Source organism: Camarhynchus parvulus, chromosome 2 (assembly GCF_901933205.1).
Source record: "Camarhynchus parvulus chromosome 2, STF_HiC, whole genome shotgun sequence".
In the NCBI taxonomy this organism is placed as follows: domain Eukaryota; kingdom Metazoa; phylum Chordata; class Aves; order Passeriformes; family Thraupidae; genus Camarhynchus; species Camarhynchus parvulus.
This window is the reverse complement of record NC_044572.1, coordinates 70902994-70924242: the sequence shown is the minus strand read 5'-3', so window position 1 is coordinate 70924242 and position 21249 is coordinate 70902994.

Here is a 21249-nt window from a genome sequence, read left to right as displayed (position 1 = left end):
ATGATTTTCCACGTCAGAGTTTGGATAGCTACTCCGCGACACTTTAAATTTCAGACCAATTTCTGCCTCCAAGGCTGTTTGCTGCCTGCCTGGGTTTCCTGTTATGTTATCAAGGATTTTGTAAAATTTTATTCTTAGGGCAGAAAATATGGAGAATTGTTTGTTAGTACTGATCTACAAGGAAAGGGGTCAACTCCTTGCTAACTTCTGAAGTGGTGTATAAGGAAAATTAAATCTGATGGTGTTTGAGATACACCCAGAAAACTGCATTCTCTCCCCTCTAGTAATACTTCCAAAAACAAACTTAGTAATTGCTCTGCAGTGATACTTTGAAGAAAACAAGCATTGTTTTGAACACCTGCATAATAGACAGCAGCAAATCAGCCTTGCACATTTTCATGGCTCTAGGTGTTGAAATTTTACAAAGGGATTTTGGAAGATTTGACTTCTTGGGTCACAGAGGAAGCAAGAGCAAAAGATTTCATTCTCTGCAACAATTCATGTTCTGAGAAATCTTTCCCTTCCCTTTTTCCTTTTTTACTGCTTCATTCCATGGATTTCTTTCCAGTTAATTTCAGTCCACCTTAGACGTTTTTATAATTTTCTTACCACTGCCTCTGTGACCTCTAGCTCATGTGATTTGCTGTGTGTTGATGTCTTTTTCAAAAGAAGGTAATTTTACTGTTATGAGTCAAGTAGTCATCTTGCTCGCTGTAAAAGGGAAGAGGCCATACAAGCTTTCATATGCAGGTGACATAAAAATACATTAAAATTACATTGAAATCTATTTATAATGATTTATAGTCATTACTGTATTAATATAAATATCATTATTTTGCATCTTATGTCATATTTTACACTTCCATTTTATGAGGCTATAGTTACAGTAGCTGAAAAACAGGATGGTGAATTTTAAAACTCCTCATAAAAGGAAGCAGTGTCTAAAGGTTCAGAGAAGAGGAAGCAGACAAAGGTGTCAAGTGTCTTGCATTTACTACAGCAGCAGGGACTGAAAAAATGTCCTTTCAGCCTTGAGATGTTGTGTGGCACGCTCCTGGAGAGGTGCAAACAGAACTTGTGCTTGAGAGTTCTGCTTTCCAACAGAACAAACAAACCAGTTTGGTTTAAAGTCTTTTCAAATATCTTCTCTGTACAAAAGTTTTTGGTATCCTGACCCAGGTGTGCAGAACTTTGTATTTGGTCTTGTTAAACCTCATGAGATTCCTATGGGCCCACTTCTCAAGCTTGTCCAGCTCCCTCTGGATGGCACCCTGGTCCCTTAGGTGTGTCACTGCACCACTCAGCTTGCTGTCACCTGCAACTTGCTGAGGGTGCCCTCAATCCCTTTTTCCATGTGATTGAGGAAGATATTAAACTGTACTGATCCCAGTATGGACCCCTGAAGGACACGCCTTGTCACTGATGTCCACCAGAACTCTGAGCCATTGACCACTACCCTCCTACCAATTTCTTATTCATCTAGCAGTCCACCCATCAAATCCAAGTCTCTCCAATTTAGAGAGAAGGATGTTATGAGGGACTGTGTCAAAGGCTGTACAAAATCCACAAAAGTTACTTTTGGAACCTTTGCCTTGTCCACTGATGTGATTACTCCGTCACAGAAGGCCACAGAAATGTGCCTGTAGAACATTTGTATTTCTAACTGGTTCCCCAGCATGGTTGCACTTACCTTCACCTGTGGTTCTTGTGCTACTGTCTCTTGCATCAGGACAATGCAAGCTTCAGTTCCAAGAACTCTTTTTCTGATAATTGGCATCCTCCAAAAATGGATGGGAGAAAAAAGAGCCTTAAAGTTTTCAAAGATTTTCTTTTTATTATTATTCTTATAATGGTTTAAAATGCATCTCAAAGACTTTGGTGGCGAATAGCAAGTCATTATGGCATTGATTTCAGCTTTCTTTCTCTACCGCCTTTTATTTTTTAACCTTGTATAATATTTCTTGATAAGGCTTTTCTGAACAAGGCATTTGTTCCCTCAGTCTACCCCAGAGATAGAGCTTAGCAAGGAAAACAAGGAGGCGAACAAAGCAGAGGCAAGACCATGGTAAATCAACTTGCAGTCTCTTCTGGAGGCATTGCTGTTCTGTGACAACCCCTATTTGGACCAGTACCCCAATACTTCGCGTAGTTTTGAATTACAGAAAAGAAGCCATTTTTGCTTTGGGCTACAGAAATAACTGTTAATCTAAGTTTGTTACTAAACTAAAACAAAAGACTCCAAAGGAATCCTTTGGGCTCTGTAAAAGTTCAGAAGAAATGTCCTTTTAAAACTGAATACTCTTTGAGCAAATTACAGGTTATACTTGCAAAATGAAATCTGGAGTGCTTTCTTTGGAGTCAATATTATGTAGAGGAGTAGTGACAGCCTAAAACATTGTATAAACCAGCAGACATGTCCTAATATTGACTAAGCATGTTTCCTTTAAACAACCTTGTAAAGGTTTTTTTGGGCACATTTTTTTGGTAAGAAGAATCAAGGTAAACACTAGAAATTGCTACAGTAATTTTTTTTAATGTGAGGGAACAAAAATTAACTGACACTTTTAGAAATTATGAAAGATAATTTTCTTTTTAAGTTACTTTGTCTTTAGAAATTGAACATGACTGTGAGAAAATGTACTTCAACCATGACATGACTGAAAATGGTTAAAATATGAAAATAACTTCAGTTAATTGTTCTAAATAGGGATTAATTTTAAAAACCTTATCATTTTTTCATTCTGATTTCTGGTATAACTTTTCTGCTATATTTATCCTATAATTTCCAGAATAGGAAAAATCTTACATTCAAAGTGCAATTTTCTGAATTTCAATGACAGTCTTATAGATAAGAAATTGTCACTGTTAAAAAAATTTTAAAAAGCTGAGGGAAATTAACTTGTTTCCAGCTTTTACATGAAAAATTAAATGCCAACAAAACAATAAAGCCCATTATTAAAAAGCCAACTTAAAATAACTTAAATACTTTTAATTTTAGAATTTAGTAAAAGTATTTATCTAAATATCAGCATACAAATTTTTTTATTTTACATCCTCATTTCTTCATTATTCAAAGTAATTTTCACATTGCACAACTTAAGAAACTCATTATTCTGTGACAAGTCTAAGTTGCCTGATTCTATTTTAGTTTTAAGTCTATTTCAAAGCATATTTTACACAAAACACTTATGGTTACTGCTGTATTATGGAAAGAGATTTAACTGCATGTCTTAGTGGGATTTAGTAGGTAATATTTCTGAGTGCAACACATGTTGTTGCATTTTTACTAGAAGCATGAATAATCCTTCCCAATATCACTTGGGTTTTACTTTTTGAAAAAAATTACATTTGAAAGTGTAGCTATATCATCCCAATTATTAGAATAAGAAGTGTTAAACTATTGTAGTTATAAGAACTTGTGGGCATAAAGGACTGTTTTAAAATGCGTAAATTTTCCTAAATGTCTGAATACTATGAGTGCCACAGCAAAATATTCAGTTTTTCCCTTGCAGTAATGCTTTATTTAGTAGCTGTTTCATATTCCTGGCATTACTGATAAGTCTGTATCATTCTAAAGCACATTTTTTAAAAATTTCCCTTTTGTTAATGTGCTATTAGAAGCTTTGATTTGTTGTTTTCAGATGCTGGTAGGTGTATGTGCTGATTGAACTGGCTTCATTCATACAACAAGAAGAAAAATGCTGTATACTGATGTCTGATGTGCAGACCATTTGTAAGCAGTACTAGTTTTCCACATTGCTGCATGTCTTGGTCTCTCTGTCACACCTAGTCAATCAGATTACTGATTTACATAATTTAAAACTCCAGAAATATGTGAATTGATAGTGTAGTCCATCAATGACAGAGCAGCCCTGCAGTGTTTTCACTTCTCTGCATGATCCATAGCATCAGCTAGGAAGCTGAATCAAGGGGAGTCAGGCTATGCCCCAGGAACTCCCTGGGGACTGAGAAGATGTAACCTGGGGAAGAAGTGTCCCTAGAGCCCCATTCTCTGATGCCAGCAGCAGGGAGCCAGGACAGCTGCTTTCCCTTTGGAGAAGTGCACACAGAATTAATAGCAGGCAGGAAAGTCCCTGGAGTGTAAGACTTGTCTGTAGAAGCCAGGACAGCTTTTGGATCCTAGTCTTCAAGCCATAATTATTTGACTTAATAACTCTTTTGTAGTCAAGTCTTGTTATTAATAACCCACTGGTGCTTTGAAATGTCTAACATTCCTTTAACCCTAGATGTGATCCTCCTGTATTTATAAAAGTTGGGTTTTCTTTGTTTCTTCTGTACACACTGCTCTTCTACTGTTAAAACCTGCACACTGCTTTGTGTCTTGCCTTTTGTTGTTCACTTAGCTAACCAAATTTCTACTTTTCTCTTTGGTTATTTGGGTGTAGAACTTTGTTCCTTCCACCCTTTTCCTCCCTTCCACCTCCCCTCCTCTTACACCTCATTTGAAAAACTTTGTTCTGTTTCTGTAGCATTTCCCAGTGCTTATAACAAAAGCTATTTAATTTCTGGGTAAGGCAAGTAGTTATTAGCACTTATCTCTCACACAAACAGGACAATAACATCAGCGAATGATGTCAAGAAGAGTTCAGCACTCTCCGGAGGCTTATTTTGCATGGCTTGGGGCATGACTCAGATTGTTTGCTGAGGGCACCAGTAGTTCTAGCTTCCTTTCTTTCATTTTCCATATTTTAGCCTTGCAGTTGATGCTTGTTGTTTGCTCTGGGTTGGTTTTGTAGCTTGTTGTAATGCAGAAAAAAGGGCAGCTTCCCTTTGGTGATTTATTGAAAGAGCACTTCCAGTATCACTTCAAAATTGCCGCACTTGTGTTTTCATCACAGACATAATTGTATGAAGAGGTTAGATTATCTCATCAAAGGCAGAGGGCCATACTTAGTAATCAAAAGAGTATTTTATAGCCTCTTTTTGCAATCTACTGTTAATGTCACACTTTTCTGCATACTTTCACAAAAGTACATTGAGATATCTTGTATAGGCTTGATCCAAAGGTGTGAATCACAACTGAACCTGTATATGTGTGTCACTCAAATGACTTGCTAAACATTTTAACTTTTTCTGCATTGTAGATTGCAAATTTAAAGTCAGAGACTTTTTTTTTTTATTCTGCAAGTAGGTGTTGAGTACTGAATTATTTTTATCTGGATGCCCTAGGCCCAGATTAGATACAAAGAACAGTAAAGTTCCTAAAGGGTTATCAGTTAAGACAAAGAATGTGGTATAGTGTATTATGTCTGACTGCTGGTATTTATTTATGTGGGCATTGTTTACATAATGACAAATGCAACAAGTGATGTTTTCCCAAGTATAATGACATTTGTCCAAATGTGACAAATGTGCCTTGTTATCCAAATGTGATAGTTTAGAATAAGAAAGCAGACAAGCACCTGGAAAAGGGAGCCCTATCCTACAGCTAATCCCAGGTTTGAGGATGCAGATGAATGTGGATGCTGACATGAAGAGGAAGAGTTTGCCAAGGCTGGCTGTCAAACTGCCTGTGTGGTGCCTTGGTGCTGGGGAAGCTGTAGGCATGTGGGCCTCCACCCACACTGAAGACTAAATTAATGCTCTTTAGTGGGTTTTTAGGCCTTTCTTTTGAGCAGGGTTGGGTTTCCCATTGTCCCTAATAATCTGTGCACTAGGCTGTCCTAAATTGTGGTGCCATCACCACACAGGCAAACCACACAGGTGTGAAACACGTCACTTCAACCACAAGCTTGCTCAGTATTTCTGTGCATGTATGTCACATTCATCTTGTAGACAAGTCTTAAAAAATCTCAGGCCATGGTTGCATGGTCACTTTAAAGTAACACGAATTGCAGCTAGAGCTGAAGAGGCACCCTTGCTCATGCCACCTCTCCCTCCAACCCTGCTCATGATGTTGTAATGTCCCTGTCAGCAAAAGGAACAGAGGGAGAAGGGGCAGGATTTGAGCAGTAACTTAGATCAAGCACCTGACATGGCCTTCTGCAGAGAGTGCTGTGGCAGGGGTGTCATGAGAGAAGCAGATGGATGCTACGAGTGTTGCAGAACAGGATAGACTGCACTTTCCAGCTGAAGAATGGTGTGGATGGGCATTGGATTAGGAGGCAAAGCAGCCAGTTTGCACCATGGGTACAGCTTGACTTTGTCCAAGGGAGAATTGAAGATCTGGTAGGGCAAAAGGCTCTGAACCACTGCAGGCATGAAGGAGTACCTGGTAAAAAGGCAATGTTGATGTAATTACAATAAGGAGATACCTAAGCAAGAATGACACTCCGGTAGTCAAGTAGGTCAATGCCAGGTCCCTATAGGACATTGCAGGTAGACAAATCTAAAAAGGAAGCTTGAGAGAAAAAAATAACTTCTGTAAAATAACTGTTTGACAAAAGAGAAGAGCCAATGTCTTCAAAAGCCCTCTTCAGTCCATTTGTTTTATCAAAGGGCTAAGAACATAAAAATGACATATCTACTGATTTTCAAGCTTTTGGTGGGGTTTGTATTGCCAGTGAGTGAGTAATTACCCTCTTACTGTCCTTGATCTATGTAAAGAGGGAACAGGGACAAGCATTTCAGAAGCTGTAAAAGCTTTGTCATTCAATTACCATTGTTGAGAACATGGAGTGCTCAAAGGAGCTGTTTGAAAGGAAAACGTAGCTTTTACAGCTTCCAAAATTGTTGTGACAGGCTTTATTGTGGTCCTTGTCTTATCTTTTTCTGAGGAAATTGAAAGTGAGCAGCCACTTAAGAAGCTTCTTTTCTGTCCTTCTCCCAGCCTCCTTCCAACATGTTAAATGGGATGTAAGTTTGTGTCTCAAGAGTGATGTCTAATCTGATGAATTTTTTGAGCTAAGTGCTTTCCTCTTAACTTTCCCAGCTCCCTCTGTACAAATGAATTCAGAGAGCAGAGAGCTTCTTGATGTTATTTTACATTTATCTTACATGCAGGTAGGCTAGTGATGCATTATTCCAGTTTTAAGGAGAGCAAGGTCTTCTAAACCACGAAGAAAAAGCTTTATGTTGGACATGAATGAAAGAGGCTTCATATGACCTTAAGGTGGTGTCCTGAGAACAAGAATATGTTTTGTTTTATGTCTGTTTTTCTCGTTCTTTATCTATGTTAGAGAGACCAGCCATGATAATTTTGAAGTTTTCTTGTGCTCAGGAGAATTCAAGACATCTGTTTGCTTGGTGTTTTTGTGGGATGTGTAAAGAAAAGGCTGTGTAGCACCCATGACAGCAGTGTATGACCAGGTGGCTTACTGACTGTGCTGTCACATCTCCAGGCTGCTAAAGATAATGGCTGAGAGAAATGATGCAAATATAGGGTAAATTAATTTTACAAAAGAAAATGAAGTAAATCTTTTGGGAGGTTCTGGTCAGGTCTCTTGAAGTTTTGTCAAATTCCAAAAGCATTAATAATATGCAAAATTATTTAGTATACTCAGAAAGAATTAATTGCATTCCTGATGGTGTAACATATAATTTCAACTGCTGGTAATCTATACAAGTATAAACTTATAATTGTTAAACTTGAAGTCAAATATTTTATAATCTAGGCATCAAAAATCTTGATGTTTAATACTTTGAGGACTATTTCCACCATTGTTTTCAATTCATATTAGTCATGTTTAAAATTAAAAAATATAATGCAATATTGCTTGATGAAGAGTAGTTGACTTCTCACATACCTTTTCCAAGGCAAGAATAATTAAAATAAATGTGAAGTTCAGAGAGAATTGGTTTATTATAATATACATTTTATAATAGAAAGAATAGCTGAGAGCAAAGTTAACAAAAGCAAAAGCCAGTAGTGAAAGTTGAGTAAATTGTAATGGTTTTCATGTAGGGCAGTAACTGAAGGCAAACATTTCATCTGTAGATGTGTATATACATTTTCTGCTAAAAGTAATGGCAATTAGGTAGAGCTAACTGAGGGATGAAATGTTAAAAAGAAAACACTGAAACCTGCATGTGTGGAACCCGTGGGCTTGAAAATACATGGGCAACCTCTGCCAGACATCATAGTTTTTCACTTCATGTGCAACAGGGGGCAAGTAGGTTACTTAGGTTACTGCACACATGTATGGAGGTGGCAATTGATGCCAACAGATAACATGAAGATGTTCACCTCAATTCTCTGTGTATAGCAATGGAAGACTTCTTTTTTACTGCAGTAATACTCTGACAAAAGCACTGTACCAGCTTGCCATTAGCTAATGAAAAATGTAATGTTTCAGTTCCATTTTACCAATTTATTTTTGGAAAATAAGACCAAATCTAGAACAGACTGTATCAGTAAGACCTGCCCCAGCAAATGTTCTAAAGCAAATTGTACTAGTGCTCCTGCCACTCAAGCTGGATCCCAACACTTCCTTTTTCAACCCAGGGTTTGGTAAGACAAGGGAAAATTGACTTGAAAGATTTCTTCTAAAGATCCAGATCTCTTACATTCGGACTATTGTGCCTCCCTGAACGTGTCCTTCATTCACCACCCTTGTTTCCCTGAATCCCTCTGTAGGACAGGCACTGCTCATGCAATTCTTCTGGTGCAGACAAAGATGACACAGGGGTGATGTCTTCTGAGAGATGGAGCTTAGGCAGCCTGCTCAAGGAGGGAAGGGAGAGCTTTAGCAAACTATGAGATACTTCAGGAAAATATATTGTTCGGGGTTCTAGCAAAAATTTTAAGTGACATGTTCTTTCTCTGAAACTTTTGGTAGAAAAATCTCTACTATTCTAATCATCTGTAGTCCTCAATTACAATGGAAAAGAGAGCAAGAAAGACAAAACTGCGTGTGAGAGTCAGTTCATTAGTATCTTCCATTCAAAAACACAAACATACTTAATGAGAACTATGGTACTAGCGTATAAATATCTCAACAAGATAGAAAATATTTACAGAAGAAACATTTAGGGCCTAAAAGCTGCTATTTCTGTGGACATATTACAAGTTCAAGGTAGAAGTCACAAAATTTCTTCTTGCAGTGAGTTTAAAAAACCAAAAACTTAAGTGAATGACGTTTGACAAATGAATGGGAAAGTAAACAAAACATCTGTAAAAAAAAAGAAACCAGTGAAATGCAATATTTTCTATTTTTCACTGATAATTATGGCTCATTGAGAGAGGCGGATGTGTAAGGAAGGAAAGCAGAACCTTTCAAGTTTCCTCTATTCTCCTTTTCATGCATAAGGACTGAAAAACTGCTAAGTGAATCAACATAACCCTTATTTTGAATTGTGGAGTGCTAATCACACTCCTCAAGAGAAAGTGGCATATGTTTCTTTTGATAGCATGTTATTGATTCCTTGCCTCATTAAAGTGTAAAATGCAGGTGAGATCTTTCTTTAAAAAAGAATTCTTTCTATAAAAAATAGTACTTGCTGCAAAAGGTGCTTTTAATAATTTCATTGCTAGTAACTGACATTCTCTTTCTATGGTTTAGTGATAAATACACTTCAATTAATACCTACTTGATAATGGATCTACTGATGTTGTGGGTATATTAAAATTTAGCACTTTGAGGAAAGTATTTCTCATTATATATAAAACTAGCTAATAAGAACTTTAGAAAAGTTGCAGGATTCATCAGATACATAAAGAATGAAAGAATTTTAAGGGTTTTAGATTTCATCTTTGGTGATTATGGAATCACTTCATTTAGTCTTTAGCGTTTTTGTCATTTTGCAATCACAAAAGGCAGGTCTCTTGTCTACACAGAGCTGTACATGAAAGGAGCTATTTCAGATGCCTCACTCTGTTTTCAGCTTCTCTAATCTGTTTTTTCAGCATCAGTCCTATGTGAGACCAAAGGGTGACTTTCATAGCCACGTACCAGATCTTCAGCTAAATTGGGTAGAGACCCCATCTTATAGGTATGGATGTTTTTAAGCTCCTAATAAAGCTTTTACTTATTCTTGTCCCTCTTCCTTCATCCTTACCTTGATGTTATTTCTGCAGATGAAGACATTATTTTTAAGCCTAGAGGAGCAAGTAAAGCACACATCTACAGTCTCCAGCAAGAGGGTGAAGAGAGAGGGACTTGCACCAAGAGCTTGAAATTATTTTTCAAATACCTATGCATGAGGTAAGTCTAAATTAAACAAACAAAAACCTAGTGATTACTACATTTTAAATGTTAGTTAGAACTCATCCTTTTCCCCTGCTCTCGGGAAAATGTCACAGGGCCTCAGTAGGTTGCTGTGGAGATAATATAGAAGGTAGTATAGCAGGGTCCTTAGGGGTCACCACCACATGTGAGGGAGGTGAAAGTGAAGAATTGAAGGACACTGAGTGTGAAGATCCCCTTTCTCCAAACTCTGTTTCTGTGCATTATCATTCTTTGTAATACTTTCAGTCTCTTTTCATAATTTTTATATTTTCTTCCCCTTCAAAACTTACCTAGAAATAAAATTTTCTTTATTCTCATCAGGGTAAGCCTGAGATAAGAGTATTTGTTGAGGTTGTTGCCTCAATCAAAGAAGTTGAAAGTTGCTGATGATGTGGATTCCCAAAACAGCTGTGCAGAGCATTGAGGGATGCTAGCTAGGTCATGGAAGTCTTTTCCCATCCTCCACCTATGCTTGTCTGTCCCCTGGTAAATATGAAGAAATGTGTTTTCAAGACCTCATTGAGGAAAGAGAAATGTTCACCTTCTGTGTTCTTCACCTCTCTCTTTGGAAGTACAGTGGTCATTCCGGCAGCACCTCTGGAGCAATGGGAAAATTTATGGATAAAATCTCCCTTTCTTGCTGAGAGGCATGCTTTATCATTGCTGCTGGCAGGTGGAAATAAAGAGCAGTAAACCACTGTGTCCTGGGAATGACTGCAAAGCAAGCCATTGCTTCATTTCTCACCCTTACTCAGCTTCCCTGTGGGCAGATGGTCACTAAGCAAACAAGTCTCCAGCAAGTCAGGAGTGTACTCTGCAGCACTCTGGCTGCCAAAGAAGTATAGCATAATTAAAAATGTTACAAATACATCCATGGTCCTGTGTTCCTAACTATGTTTTTGCCTTTCTTTGTTGTTTTTTACATCTTCATTGCTGTTTTATTGTCTGTGAAATGGATATATGGGGAGAAACTCAACAGGATATTCATAGCCACGGAAACAGTCTCTGACCAGCCTGGCTGAGCTGTTAAAGCTTAACACTGATTTGCATGCTCTTATTTTTGCACAGGCTTTTTACCTGCTAAAAATGCTAAAGGCTTCACAAAACAGATTTTGAGGTGGCAGAGATTATCTTGCATTACATTATGAGGATTTCTGATGGAGAAAATAAAGTCTTGGAGTTTCACCACCTTCATAAGGTTATGGAAAGCTTGAAAAGGCTCAGCCTGGAGCTGTCTGACCAGCCAAAGCCCCTGGGACAACTACTTGCTGAATATAGGGATGCCTTAAAATATGGAGTTAAAACAGGTAAAGTAGCAAAACCATACATGCCTCATTTGTTACATTGTTTTGTGGATGCTTGAAATATTGATTCATGCATTGGGCTAGATTTGTATGAAAAGGTGAGGTTTATCAAATGTGTAGTATACATTTTGTAGTAACTTTCCATTTTCAGTGGTGTTCATGATGCTGTGAAAAGGTTTTGTTATTACAGGAGACATTTGAAAAGAGATGTATTGCTCTGGGACCAGTCAGAAGAGTAATTTGTCCTGTCACATGTGGAGGTCTCTGCATGGTCAGTGAAAAAAAAGTATGCTCCAGATTTGATACAAGAAGTATTACTTCCTTACTCAGATACTGGAGTTTGATATGTACCTATAAAGGCAGGGGGAAAATGCCACCTTTATGCCGTCATTAATGTTAATATTACCTGAAACAGTAATGCTTTTGTGAGTCTGGCTTGGGTTTTGCATTTTTCCATTTTCACCCTCTTTCTCTTAATTATGGCATTGCTTATTACCTGCTTGACTGACTTCCCATGTCCTTTATCCCCCCTCTATTTTCGGCTAACTTCTTTCCTGTATTTACAAAGGCATTAAGCAGAACACAGTCCTTAACTCAGTACAGTCCAGGAAGCAACAGAATGATGTGAAACTGAATTTGTTCAGAGAATCAAGGCCATATGAAGGTCTAGCCCTAAAAAAAAGGATGCTGCTGAACACCTACAAAAAAAAATTATTTCAGCAAATATGTGTGTGTCACCCTAATGTAGATATTAAATTTAGTCAATTATCTTCTTTAGTAGTGCGTGATGTTTTGCAGCTTCTATCAAATCTTTGGCTGAGGAATGTCTCTTTTCCAACATTTGTGTGAAATGTCTTGTATTCCATATTTATTTTAACTACTTAGTTTACAAAAGATAGTAGAGCTTGTGCTAAAAAAAACTATTACACAGAATCTGTTTCATTTGCTTATCATCTTAGTGCATCCTCCCTAATAAATTTTTAGTGGCCTTGATACCATTGGTCTGGCTGGGGAATTGTTCACAATTACAGTGAATGTAAACATGGATGTACTGTAAACACCAGCCTTTTGTAATAAATGAAGTTATAACAATTTCTCCTGTATCTTAGTCTTTTAGGGCAGCTAAACCCAAGGTGTGGTCATACATTTCATTTTTCAGCAGTGGTGGACATCGTCTGTGTAAAGAACTCTTTTCCTGCCTCTATTCCCAGTTCTCCCCTGCTCAGCAAGGGGTATGACAAACACTCTGTACAGGGCAGACCTCAGCTCTGCCAGCACAGGGCAGCCAGCCTGGCTGAGAGCCTTGGCTGGGAGCTACTGCTTGTGTTTGGATATGGAACTGAAAAGGTCTCATCCGCCTCTGAAAGGCTCGAGTATAGTTTCCAGGGGTAAAAAGGGACTGGTATCATAAAATGTTGTAATATAAACCACTATTTTTCACTCCTGATATTTGCAATCAAGTTAAGCATCCATTCAGCTTCACTGGTGATAGCAAAGCCATTGTATGCAACTAACTTAATCATTGTGAGAATCTGGCATGTGAACATAACTTACTGCCTATTGGCCTAAATTTCTGTGCTCCACGCAGACTCGACCATATGGAAAAAAATTACATGCAGAGGGGTAAAAAGCCACCTGGTATCCTGCCTGAATTTTCATGGTTTTCCTTCCTTGATTTAAAACTCAGCTTCTTACTTGTTATTTCCTCCTCATGCTACTTGTTATTTAATGACTGAGGTTAATCTGGTCTGGTTTTTACTTTACATGTTGGTGTGATATATGAATCTGATATGGTTAGGTTATAGTTATTCTGATGTTCTAAGCTAAATGTACAGAACTATAATGTTACAGAGTTTGATTTAACTAGAAAAGAGTAATGCTTCAATGTCATGTCTAGTAAGTCTGCGCTGAATACATGCTTTTTATCAGCTTAGTTGGAGCCATCTACTTTAGAGTTTATAGGGCAGCAAGCTTACAGGAACGTTCAGTTAAAGGAAAGACAGAAACCATTCACTTGGGCTCTAGTACTAGGCAACAGCACCTGAATATGCCTTATCAGCACCCCTTAGAAATCAGTTTTCACATAAAAATCTGTATGGGTTTGTAATCTAATAGAGCAATACAAAATAAGTAAAACTGATTTCAGCTGCAAGTCATTAAATAATGTAGTAATTTTGCCTGTTACACACTTTGCATGTTACACACTTTGCATGTTATAGAATTTTGCCAACCCCAATGTGCTCTCCTCTGCATTAATGGGTGACAGAAAACAATCTGCAAGCCTTTTCCCACTGTAGATGCTAGTTACTGGCTGGAATTTTCAGCTGTCTTCAGGCTTGTTAGGAGTTGGATGATCAAGTGGGCTGTTTGCCCAGTAATGTCGGTGTACTAAATGTGCCTTACTAGGAGTGTTGGTTTCCTGACTGTCTTACAGGTCAATTTTGGTTAAATTTTTAACTCCCTCTACCAACACATGTCAGGTAGCTCTCAAATCCTCCTGCTTCACAGAGCATAAATTGACAGGATTGTAATTTCACCCTAAATCAGCCCTCAATGATTTAAGTTTATTGTAGTCTCACAGAGAAAATCTCAAATGTCCAGAGTCTGTGCAGCAGTCTTTGTACTACACCATCATTTCCAACAAAAATACCTGAAGTGATGACTGTGAAATGCTGGAATATTTCAGTCCAATGAGCTATAGCTCACAGCTCACACATAAATGCAGTTTGTTTTGTAGCAAATTCTGAATGTGAACTACAGTCTATAGAATCAGCAGATACAATTACAGTGTCCAATGACCTCTTCACTGTCTGTGTATCAAAAATGCAGCAACCTTCTCCTCTGTAGAAAGGCAAATATTAGTGTGCTCTGGTCTTGCTAAACCAAACCCTCCATTCAATGATATTTCTCATACATTGTGAAATACTCTTAAAATAAACTGTTACTTTTATGGGGAAAAATATATTTATATATGACTTCACATAGGAAATGGCTCCTATGTTCACTATCATGAATCAGATTCTTATTAAAAAAATACACTAAATGATAGGATCATGAGGGAATTTTTAGCAGATGGCTAAAAGCAGATGGCTTCTTCCACCTAAGAAGAGTAAGGTAGTAACCATGTCTATTGGTTGTGTCTGTCCATAAAGTCTTGTAGCCTCGCTGGTTTAAGAGGTTTCCCACTTAGATCAGGCTTTAGAGGAGGATGAGGTTTTGAAAAGCAAAAAGAACTTGTGACACGGTAGATAGTAACTTTTACTTTTAGTTTAATCTAGAAGCAAACAGCAGTGGAAAAATTTTGGAGGCAAATAACTTTGCATATATATTTTAAAATATTATTTATAATTTCAACATGTAAATTGTTACATCTGAAAAATACTAAATGTGGTAAGAATATTTTATCAGACAAAAAAAAAAAATCCAGAGAGAAACACCTCCAGATTTAGAGGTACTGGACTTTTGGTTTTTTTTTCAATTAGATGACAGAAGTCAGCCTTAATTAAAAACAAAACAAAACTAAAACAAAATACTCAAAAAACCCCCACAACTTTTTAAAAAGAAATTTACTTCAGTGATAACTAGTGGGCAACTAATTCCTCCTCCTTGATGCTTTGGTGTTCTATGAAACCTGGGACTTGATAGGTCAAGGAAAAGGGTCAAATGGGCCTAAAAACTATAACTGTATGAATAGTGCTGTAAAGCCCATGCCAGAGCAAACAGCCTGGGATGTCTGAAAATTCCAAATGTTTCATAGTGTGTGGGGGAAAGTACTGTCAGTGATTTAGCAACCTTTGTTCCTAGATTTGAGCCTGTGGTGCTATGGGCATCTGAGTCACAAGGTTGGTGATGTTTACTGTAACTGTCTGCATGCTCCAGGTGTTTGAACCTTAGGTGAACCTTGAATCATGTGGAGGTCTGCATAAGCACATTGCCTAGAAATCACTGTTACCTGAAGGCAGACCCCTGAACTGAGCGTCTTTTCCTGCTTGCTACTGCAGAGAAGGAGCTGTTATATCCTGCTGACTTGCATCAGCAGATTAGCCTCAAAAGTACGTGTTGATATCTAATTTTTTCTTTTCTATTTTTTTTAACTAGCCATTGTAATTTTGACAGTTTAAAAGAATTGAGAAAATAATCAATCATCAGCCAAATCAAGTATGTATTTTCCTTACAAAGAAGGAGAATTCTTGCAAAGAATATTAAATAGTCTCTTGTTTAAATTAAACATTTCATTTCAATTTAAAAAATGACTGCTAATATTGAATTTGATTTTTTTTACAGTATAGAGTTAGACATTTCAAAAGTAAACCCATCTTCAGCTGGAAGGACTCAGTATGTGATATGAACATCAGAATTAAGCACAGGAATGTTCTTTTTGGTGGATTTTTTTTTCCTGTACATAATAAGCAACTGTCAAAACAGTGACATGGTCATGAACTCTGTGGTATCACTAAGTTGCTGGGTATTTTTTATTTGTCCTTTTTAATTAAAAATAATAGCCTTTGTTGTAATTTTTAGCAAGACAATCACTCAGTTCTTATGGAGACACAGAGAGAGCGCAGCTCTCTCTATTTCATGGGCAAAGATGGGAGACTGTGTGACCAGGCTGCTCCTGCTCACAGTTCTGTGGCACAAAGTGCCAGTGATGCGTGCAGAGGGCAGCTGGGTGACACTGCTCTGCCCTGCAGCCACTCTGGCTGAGCCACTGCGTGCTTGTCATGTCTGGGTGCTGCAACAGACTTCAAAAGAGCTCTGATGTGCACTGAGAGCTTTCTGAGGTTTGGTCCCAAGCCAAGGAGATTGGGCAGCTTGTGTGCCAAGTTGAGTGGGCTTGGCACAGAGCTCTTTGGCCCTGACCTTCGCTAGAGGTTGGGGAGTGCAGGGATTTGTGGAAGAAAGCAAGTAACAGCTCTGGGTGATTAAAAGCTGACACTTGGGTCTCAACAGCTTTGGCAAAACTGAGCATTGTCTTCCCAAGCTGAGAGTCTGCCTGCTAGGATGACTCACAGTCAGCTGGAGAGCCAAGCTGTGCTCCCTTTTCCTCCTTCCCCCACCCTGCTCCCAGCCTTGTCTCAGGGACTCTCAGAACACCCGGGTGCCACTTGGTGCTGTAGCTGCACACTTGTGACTATTATTCAACTCCTACTTGGATTTTGGCTGATGTAGCTCAAGCTAAGGCATGATGTATGCAGGAGCAGGGCTATTAGGTAGCCAGAAAGAGCTAAAGGGTCATTTGCAGCCATTATCATCCACAAATTGCTGTCCATCATCTGTGCCAGGCAGTTCTGTCAGAATCTGCTGTCCTCTGGAAATGGTAGAGATCAAACTTCCAAGTTGGAATATCAAAAATATCAGCTTTCCCCCCCAAAAATTAAGTGACTCCAACAACATCAAAACTGCTGAGGCCTTCATGTTTCCAGCTGTGACACAGGGTACACGCACGCTGTAGCGTAGGAGGAAGGATGACCACACTCACCACAGGCTAGGTAACATTTTTTATCCTCACTGGTGCACAAATTGAATTAAGTGTTATAAGTCATGAAACCTTGTGACCTGCAAGGTAAGTGACTGAATTCATGAGATAGGTTAGTCTGGTAAAAATTGATTGAGGTCCTGTTTGTCATGGTTGTGTGTTGTATTTTTTAATGAGCTCAGGAAATAAAGCTTAAATCAGAGCATGCTGTCCTGTAAATCCAAGATATTCAAATGGACCATGACAGCCCTCTGATGAGTGGCTGCTTCCCTGCAGGTGTTTGGAGAGGAACAATATGCCCTTGTAGATGTAGGATGGGGTTGCCCTGATGCTGCTGCCTAAGCTGTGTTTTGGGGATGTTGTTTCAAAGGCAATACTCCCTACTTGACTGCTTTTTTTTTGTCACTGTGAAGGTACATGATAAAATTAGCAAAGCTTTTCATGGTCTAGTTTTCCACTTGAAAGTCAAGGATGCTACTACTCAAACAGATGCAATGGAGAATAGTTCAGATAAATTTATCTCTATTCCTCTATGCAAATCCCTTAGTGTTTGAGTTGATAAATTATAAGAAGTTATACATCTCAGTGCTTTTACCTATGGCATTAGGACTGTCTGCACTGTAACTGACCGCTTATTAAGTTGTATCATAAATACTTACTGAATATTCATGATACAAACATCAAGACACTACTATATTTTAAATGGATAATTTTAATTATAATAATGCCATCATAATCTAAAAAGAACATTGCAAATTTGCTTGAAATTCTGAAATTTTTAAGTAAACTGCTGAGTACCATGCTTACGTTAATAATCTATGAGTAAACATTTAAATATATATATTTGCACACTATGGAAGACAGAACTGCTTTTACTGAATGATGTGTTGCTGCTCCTGATGAAGACAAAACCCAGCAGAACACTGGTCATCTTTAAGACGGGCTCCTCTTTAATGTCTTCATTTCAACATCACTGAGTCATGCACAATGTAGTCCTTTAGGATGAAAAGAATGACAGGGAACATACACCATATGCACATATATATATATATATATATATATATATATACACCCACATCATTTATATTTCATGTATGTGTGAATATGCTTAAAGCTCCCTCAGTCTTGTTGTTCTTTAACAGTAATTCACTGAAGAAAGCAGCAGCAGTTCTTGGAATCAGGGCAGATAATGTAATTACAGTGAAGTGTAGTAAAAGTTAAAACATACCACATCTATCAAGAATATTTGGTTGTGCTTAACTAGTTCTGCCTTTGGTTCTATTTCCTAGCAGGAATCCCACTTTATAAAATGAAGTCTCACTGTTTTGAACACTCTTCATAAAAACAGGGTTCAGTTTTACAAGTTGCTTTTTGTAGGTCTTTATTCAGGTCTTGCTGTATTCAGCCAAAGCAAAGAGTGGCTGCTGTGCTTGGGGAAAAAGTGGAGTAAGACATATTGGACTCTTGTGGATATATTCCACAATCTCATTGAGTTTTTGCCTTTAGGAGATGGTGCCTTTGCTCCCTGCTGCCTTAATGGTTGACTGTGTTGAGTCTCTCTATCTATACTGTCAAGCATGGCAAGCCAAGTCAGAAGCTTGGCACATTTCCGGAATATAGGTTTCAGTAGTTCTTGGATGAAAAGGTGCTCAGGAAGATGAACTTAGGTTCTCATTCTTCCTCTAGTGCTGGGTTTTATTTTTCTCAACAAAAATGAATTTTGATCACGGTGATGACATGAATTTTACTATGACTGATTTGCAGAGGATACAGACTTGGTAGCATGGTAAGTAATAAAGAACAAATAGTACTATATACAGTCTTACAAGTAGAACGTGGTACCAGATTTCCTGTATATTTCAAAGCTACTCAGAGGAATAAATGACATTATTCTCCTTGGTTCTTTTTCCTCTTGATATTTGACACTGGGGAAATTATTCCATCTGATTTGGAAGCTGAAATACTGAAAAGTGACATGTTGTTTTCACTCTCATTTTTAATGTTAATGTGGAGTTGAGTCCGACAATGCTATCTGAAATCTGGCAGCATTTACTCACATGAAGTTGTCATTGATATTGATTGTAAATGACAAAGCAGGATATATTCCCCCTCTCTGAGAGTTATAAAATAACTGAAAACTCTATTTTTGAAGAGAATGAGAACTGACTACTAATTTTTGTCAAATTCTGGCCTGTTTTTTCAGCCAGTTTTCTCCAAATAGAGGAAAATTTGAAATGTTTCACCTTGATACATTATTAAATGAAGCACATTGAATCTGTGTTGGATCACCGATAATTATTTTTAAAATTACATAAAATTATTGCAGTACTCAATATATAAATATGTCATTTCATACTGATCTGAAATAGGGGCTTTTGTTACTGTTCAATTGCTTTTCACATTGCTGAAACTATGGGTTTGGGGGAAGAGCCAAGAAAGCTCAGAAAATGTTCTTCAGCATCATTACCATTACAGCAATGATGGTATCTACATTTGCAAAAGCACTTAAGACCCTGTGGTGCTTTGGATAACTTCTGATCAAAAGTAAAAAAGGAAGTTTTCTGATTGACAATACTTGGGTTATTTGTGTGATAAATATATAAGGGTATTTCACACAGAAATAGAAGCAGTTATGTACATAAAGTACCATTGTAATTGAGTCAGTGATGGTTTTTGGTTTCTTTTATTTTCTTTCTTTTCTAATCCACGCTGAAACAGAATAGAAAGAGATGGGATAGTAAAGAGGATTGTTCTTTATTATAAATTATAGATATAAGTTCTGCTTGTACTCATGCAGTAATCTAACACATCCAATTGGTTTTTCATGCATCAGCTAATGTAATTCCAAAAATTAAACACACTACACGTGCAACTTTTGAGCTCCTGAATTACTGTATGTCTTCAAACTTTGTTTGTTGTTCAGTTTATCCTCCTGAGTGGATACTTGGCTTTTAACAGAGTAAAGTTGATTATGCCAGCCACAGAAGTGAGAACTTCTGTGGCTGGCACAATCAACCTTACTCTGTTAAAAGTAAAATTCTTAACTCTGTAAAACTCTTAACTCTGATGCAAGTATGTGAATGTAGGGGGGAAGTTGTCTCTTTTTCTTTTGGGGCATTGCTGTGGTTGTGAAATGGTGTGAATAATTATGGCTTGTATTTTTAACCAAATTTAGTATTGTACTAAAGAGTCTGAATTTTTCAAATCTAGAAGTTCATAGCACCTCTAGTCCATTAACCTCACCTGAGAATTTCTAGATAGATGTTATAAATAGACTTCCATTCCTCATATTAGGAAACCATTTTTATGAAATATTGCCTGTTGCACATAAAAGCAGTTCAGTGTTGAGGGGCATAGTATAGATTTCTTCCATGGATTACTCCTTTTTGGGGGAAGTTGACCAAAATCCAAGAGTGGGCTGCAGGATCTTGCAAGGTTATGTAAAACAGGCCTATCTTTATTTATGCATTAAAAAGACCTAAAATTGAAGCACACAATTATTATCTGTGCATGGTCCAGTATTTGATTTCTGATTTTTCTAATAAACACAGACTTCATTTCCTAAGTTGTTGAAAATATTTGGAAGTACACTGGATCAAAATATTTGAGAGGTGGTCTATCAGATCTCAGGATCAGTTGTTATTGCCTCTTTGTTTGAATCAAAAGATCACACTACTCACTTATCTTTCCTTTTCATTAAAATTCCTGTGGAAGCTGACACTCTTTCAGGAGCAAAGCTTACTTGCCAAAGTAATGCCTGGCAAACAGAATACAGAAGAGTAAAAGTTAATCATTTGTACTGCTATTTGCCTTAGTACAGTATATGAGCTCAGTGTGTCTGGGAGTTTTATTTGCAAGAGAAACCAGCATTCAGCAAGGAAAAGTATAAATTTATAACATGTTGGTTACTTCTATTTCCTTATGCAAATAGTTCTTTGAATACTCAGCATGGGATAGCTTTCAAAACACAGCAACCAACCTCTCGTGGAGATGCTTGGAGCTGACATAGGGAATGCCGCATTATTTTATAGCCTAGCTAAGTGCTCACTAAGTTTATCATGTAGATAATCCACAGGACAATGTTGCACTGGATGCATTAATTATCTGTAGGGGTTTGTAGGCTTTAACCTTGATATTTTATGGCAAAGACACTCAACTGTGTTACTATTATGAGAAGTTAACAGTGTTGGTTATTTGATGGTTAGGTTTACCAATATCTGTGCTGTCCTTCTAAGCCACAGGTGCAATAGCAAACATTGTCTTGGATGTAAAATTAAATGCCTAAAATCACAGTTGGGAGAATGATTACTTTTAACATAACATGGTGCTTTCTCATGTGTTT